This window comes from Gymnoscopelus microlampas, assembly GCF_963454915.1.
Source record: "Gymnoscopelus microlampas genome assembly, chromosome: 21".
Lineage (NCBI taxonomy): Eukaryota > Metazoa > Chordata > Actinopteri > Myctophiformes > Myctophidae > Gymnoscopelus > Gymnoscopelus microlampas.
In genome coordinates, this window is record NC_139958.1 from 27,568,476 (window position 1) to 27,574,819 (window position 6,344).

The window sequence follows — 6,344 nt, forward strand, 5'->3', positions numbered from 1 at the left end:
CAAACCTCATTGCCTATAAATAGCAGATCTACAAGCTTGTAGATCGGCTATTTTCCCTAAAGTTCCCTCCAGAATACACAAAGATTAGGCGGCCCCCTGTAACTCTGAGGATCCCTAGGGGTCCCTGACCCCCTGTTGAAGAGCCCTGTATTATACATACACTAATTGTTCTCAACGTGGGGTTCAGGGACCCTCCAGGGGTCCTTAATATATACGTAGCATCAACATCTGTTTTAAGCACCTCCCTGTACATTGGCTATTTGAAATATAACCAAACTCCATGCTCCTCGTCTGAGTCGTCTCAATGTGATGTGTTGTGAGCTTGTAGATCGGCTATTTTCAGAAGAATTTGAATGTTTTTGAAACATTTTACAACACAAACATAGTATGGGGGTCCCTGGGACAAAATATTTTCAGATGGGGCTAATACATATTAATTTGGGGGTCCTTGACATGGAAAAGTATGAGAACCATTGCATTGATTATAGTGATAACACATGATTCTCTTGTTCTCAGCCACTTTCTCAGTAAGAAGAATCTCCTGCAGTTTCTTCCTCCTTGGACATGACACACTGTAACTCAGCTGTAGATGCGAAACTGCATTTTGTTGTCTCAGTAGTGCTTGTACTCTGTGCAGAGACAATAAAGTTGAAACTAAATCTAATCTAAACATCACTCATAAAAACAACTGCTTAATTTAAGCCAAGTAGGACATTTATCAATAGTAGGCTACAGATTAAAGAATATGCAAGGCAAATAATGGCATTCAATAAAACATTTTATTCACAATTTAAGTGCAAGCTCTTGAAGTCATCTCTTTTAAGAGCTTGAATCCTCTTCACGAGGCTACTACTGCACAAAGATTAGTACATTTTTCGTTTTGGTGAAGCACATTAAAATAGTAGATATGTAGAGATATACAGTATGTATGTATAGAGAGTTCACAATATAGTAGTATAATATAGCATATAGTAAAGTATAATATTAGTTTAGATTAATATAGCTGTTTTTCCCCCTTTTGTAAAGGCTAGTGTGACTAATCATGCCATGACAGATCCTACACTATCTGCAATGTTGAATCCTCTGCCAACCAGTACAGTACACAGTCTCCAGGAAAATCTGATGGACGCTGGTGGTGACGCTGATCAAACTGCTGGGCTTTTGAGCAGTAGGCACGGCTCTGTTGGTGGCCAGCGTCATGCTGCCTTGCCTGGAGTGACTCTTCTTGTAGCGAGGGTCCTGCTGCTACACGCTGTGTTGGGAGCTGCCTGGAGTGCAGATGGTCTTAATTAGACTCCTTGGAGGTGTTTCAGGTTATTACTTGCAGATGGGTCAAAAACACCTGAGAATAAAATAAACAGGGAATATTACTGTGATAGTACAGACCGGTAGGATATCATTTAACTTTTAGATCATTTTCTTCTGCTTAAATAAGAGAACACTGCATGCTTCAATCAAATAATACATAAAGCATTGTCATTATCTAGTTAAAATGCTGTGGTTTCACTGACCCTGGTTCTAATGAATTAGAACAATATGCTCAATTTAAAATACACAACTCACGTTACCACGCTTTGACTCAGTCGCTGAAGTGGGCCACAAGCACCTAGAGTAAGGTTCTACTGTGTCTTTCCTCTGGACTCTTGCAGCGCAGCACCTACACGGGACCAGACCTCACACAGTCCAGACTTGCAGTCACAGTGTGCGTCAAGCACCGCCCCAGTGTGCTGTGCTCTGGGGCCATGATCCAGGGAGAGGTTGGCTTCTCCCTCGGTTGCTGAGTGCAGCACCTGAGAATAGAGTAAACAGTGATATTACTGTGATAGAACAGACCGCTAGGGTATTATTGTCTTCAGCTTACATAGGACAACACTGCATGCGTGCAACAAAAAAATCAAATAATATCTAAAGCAGAGGTCTTCAACAGGGGGTCCGGGACCCCTAGGGGGTCCTCAGAGTTACTACAGGGGGTCCGCCAAATCTTTGTGTGATTTTTACATAAACCACTTCAACCAAGTATCCCTATTCTGAGAGGAACTTTAGCCAAAGGCGTTGTGCGTTTGTAGATCTGCTATCTTCGGCAAAGTGGTTTAGTATAGCGGGGAAAAAGAGCAGGCTAAGTACAGAGTGAAAGGTCAGGTATAAGTGTTGTTTAAGTGCATGATTAAATGTTTGGAAATACACATTAACATGAATCCAACATGATAGTGCTGTGGAACAAGTCTATGAAGCTGCCTATGAAATCTATGAAAAAAGAAATATTCTATACAATATAATGGGGGTCCCTGCTTTATCTCGCTCTCAGCCAAGGGGTCCTTGGCCTGAAAACGTTGAAGACCCCTGATCGTAATTGTAATTATATCTAGTTAGAATGCTGTGGTGTTACCGACCCTGGTTGTGGTACATTTTGACCCAGTCTTGTAAGACCCTGCTTGTAAGACCAGCCACTGACTGTATGAAAAGTGCTGGGTAACCAGGCTAGTACTTTTTACTTGTGTTTTTCCCCCTATGAAACTCTCAAAGAACAAAGCTTGACTATCTGCATGCCAGCCACAATGGACAGACTCGACTTTCATGAATTATTTTGGGTCATTAATAAGGCCCATATTTGGGCTTTGTTTACGTCTGACTTCTTTTGGGCACACAGTAGCTTAGTCCAGCGTTAGAGTTCTCTCTAAGTTAGAGAGAACTCACTAACGCCAGGGCTAAAAAAAGCTTAGCCTTGGATCAAGACTATATATTAGTTGTATTTGATCAAGTCTGACTCAGATAAAATAAATCTACGATAGTCTTGATCCAAGGCTAACAGTAGCCACGCTAACACACAGACTTGCACAGCACTTCTACAGTTCACCAACATTACCTGTCAAACGATAAAACAAAATAATAAAAACAAACTTACTTACCCTTGCACAAATAAGATTGAGCCTCAAGGCTGTTGTAGGCCATCAACTGGTCCATAGTGTAGTAGGCACTGCGTGTAAACACTAAATAATAATCATACAATATCCGGATAATGTATGGCCCGGCGGATAAAGATCCTTATTGACACTAAACTCACTCGTAACAAGCTTATACGGATCGATACCGATAAATGTAATCTTCTCCTCGTATTGTTTCCTCTTAATCTGCGTAAAATGTTCTAGCAGTGACTAGCTAAAGTAGCTGCTATGTGTTTGTTTACAGTGTTACACTTAGCCGGAGCTAACACGGTGCTGCTGGACCGAACCGGACCTCACCAAGATGGCGCGTAGGGAGGGGGTGGAGTCTCGCCTCCGCCCCCTCCCTATCCGTAACTTTGTATAATAATGCATATGAATGATCGATAATTAAAAAACAGGTAATTTTCCGTTTTCCATTCATGTAGATGAAAGGCTAAAATTGAAAATCAAGCCAATTTTCGATTTTTGATTTTTGATTTAACATTGAATAATAGACTGAACGCAAGATACGGGCTTGTAAAGTAATACTTGATATCTTGGCAAAAATTGTGTTTAACAAAAAAATTAAATTAAAAAACGGGTCAATTTCCGTTTTCCATTCATGAGATGAAGCCAATTTCTTATTTTCGATTTTGGGACTTAAGAACGGATATAAACTGAACGGACAATTTCCGATTTTCGATTTTGGGATTTGAGAACGGATATCAATTGAACGCTACGTACACGGATTGTGCTCCAAACAGAGCCATCTGTGAAAGATCTCTGCAAGTCCCCACCCCTTGTTGCATTTAGGAGAGCACCCACAATCAAAGGTACAGTCATGTACAAAAATATGGTTCAAAAGAAGACCACATGGCTGACAACAATTGGAATGTATAGATGTGGCAACTGTGCCTGTTGCAACAATACAACAGACAAGAAATCATTCAATCATCCCCACACTGGAAGGAAGATTCCTATTCGTGAATTTATCAACTGCAAATCGACACATGTGATTTACATGCTGTTATGTCCCTGTGGTCTAGCATACGTAGGACAAACTAAAAGACCCCTTAAACAAAGAATATCAGAGCACAAAACTGCAATCCGTACAGGAAATATGGATTATGCAATTGCAAAACATTATGCTGAAGCAAATCATGGTTCACCCTCTTCACTAAAATTCTGTGGGATTGAAAAAATTGTGATGCCCATCAGAGGAGGTGATATTCTAAAGAAACTGGCCCAGAGAGAAATGCAGTGGATATACACACTCAACACTATGACACCCAATGGACTTAATGACGATTATAGCTTAAAATGCTTTTTGGGTTAAGACTATCTTTGATACCCATTCACTGTGTATTGGATGTGTTACTTTATGATATATGCCACAAATTACCTGTAATTGCCTGTGTTCTTGCATACTAGTGATTGGACCTTGGTGATTGACTTGAGATTTCAGCTGTTGGTGAACTCTGACCTTGTGTATAAAGTGAGTTGAATTGATGTGATATGAATGCTCTGAGGAAGGCTCATAGCCGAAACGCGTAAGCGTTCACTTTATTGGTGTGCCAATAAAAAAGTGGAAATGTGAGTAATTTGTCCTCCATTTAATTGACATTTTAGAATGTGCTACCTTTTTGGATTTTTTTTTTAATTCCTTTTTTGATATGTATACTGACTTTGGGTCTAGCACTCCACTGAGGACCCATTGTTGATGCGCAACCTCTTTTTCTTATTTAGAAACCCTAAACCTGTTTAATGTTATCAGATCTCCAGTTGTTGCTTGTGATGGGAACATTGTGCAATACAGGTGGAGACAGGGGAAATGCCTTTAAAAATTAGAAGGAGGCACCTTATGAGTAATTATTGGACGCACATAAAGGGACATGATAATTCACATCCAGTTAAGGAGGTCCTCCGGCCATGCTGGGAATATGGAGGGATCCAGAATTCCAGTTTTGGATGGGTGGGGAATAAGTTAGCGGAATGCATGGGACTTAATACAACAGAATTTAGTAAAACAGTTGTAATTCCTGAGGTGGCACCTTGGTTGCTTAAGACACCAAAGATAGACTTTCATGTGCTAGAGGTTAAAAGACAAGAAAGAGGAGAAGTTGACTTGATCTATGTTTTTAATAATCGAGTAGAGGCAGAGTACAGTGATTATGTACAAATCTACACTGATGGATCCGTAGACCCAGAGATGGAAAGAGCAGGGGCAGCCTTTGTGGTGCCGGGAGTCAAGTATACAGTTTTTAAACGTGCAACAGATAAACTTGGTGTATACACTATGGAGATATATGCAGTGCTAATGGCGTTACGATGGGTAGAGGAGGTAAAACCTGATAAAGTAGTGATATGTGTAGATTCTTCTTCGGTACTCAAAAGCCTGCAGTCATTTAGATCTAAGTGCAGAGAAGATTTGATGTATCAGGTGTTACAGACACACAATAATCTAATTCAAATGGGGATTGAAATACAATTTATGTGGGTCCCAGCACATGTTGGCATAGAAGGTAATGAAGAAGTAGATGTGTTGGCCAAGAAGGCTCTGTTAAATAATGACATCCAGCTGAATATAAGTCTTAGTAAGTCAGAGGCAAAATTAATTATATGGAAGAAAGTTGTGACAGAATGGCAACAATCATGGGAAGAAGAAGAAAAGGGAAGACAATATTTTAGATTCCACAACAGAGTGAATGCAGGAAGAAAGAGGAGAAACGGAAGTAGGAGAGAGGAGGTTATTATAACAAGACTAAAAATTGGACACAGCACATTAAATAGGACCCTGCATTTGATGGGGAAACACCCCACAGGTTTATGTGATAATTGTCAAGAGGAAGAGACTGTCGAACATGCTATGATGCATTGTAGGTTATATCAAGACAAAAGAGAGGCCATGATTGAAGAGCTGAGGGAGGTGGGAATTGAAGAAATAACGTTTGAAAGGATAGTGGGGGCAGCAGAGGACAACTCAGGCAGAGGCACAGTCGTGAAATTTATTAAAGAAACAGGACTGTGGGATAGAATTTAGTTAATCATGGATGAACAGAAGAGGGCGGTAATGCAACTATAAGGATGCCAACCGCCACAAAACACCATAAAGAAGAAGACTGCCTGCCCTGGCTGGTATGATGATCCTATGGTATGATCCAAGGGTCATTCCGAGCTGGAGACAGACGCGAGTATGGCAAGCCGTTTTCTCTCTACCGAGGTTGACCCGGGTGAATCACATATAGCGTACTACAGCATAGTACCACTAAACAACAAAGCGCACCTGCACAATCGGATATTCGTTATGCACTATTAATGTACTGTGGCCCATAGATATATCTATGCTGTGTCCAGCCAGAGCAGAGGAACCAACCAGAGGCTCTGAGAGGAACTACACATACATGTTGCTGTTATCCCAGTCAA

At 40.7% G+C, this 6,344-nt stretch overlaps 1 long non-coding RNA gene across 1 annotated transcript; it reads right to left on the reverse strand.

The window, feature by feature from the left end:
* Positions 1 to 760: 760 nt before the first annotated feature.
* Positions 761 to 3,233, reverse strand: LOC311037714. Its single transcript, XR_014599998.1, has 3 exons — positions 2,907 to 3,233; positions 1,564 to 1,790; positions 761 to 1,342 (listed from the first exon to the last, which is right to left on the reverse strand). It is a non-coding gene; the product is annotated as an uncharacterized lncRNA (long non-coding RNA).
* Positions 3,234 to 6,344: the final 3,111 nt, after the last annotated feature.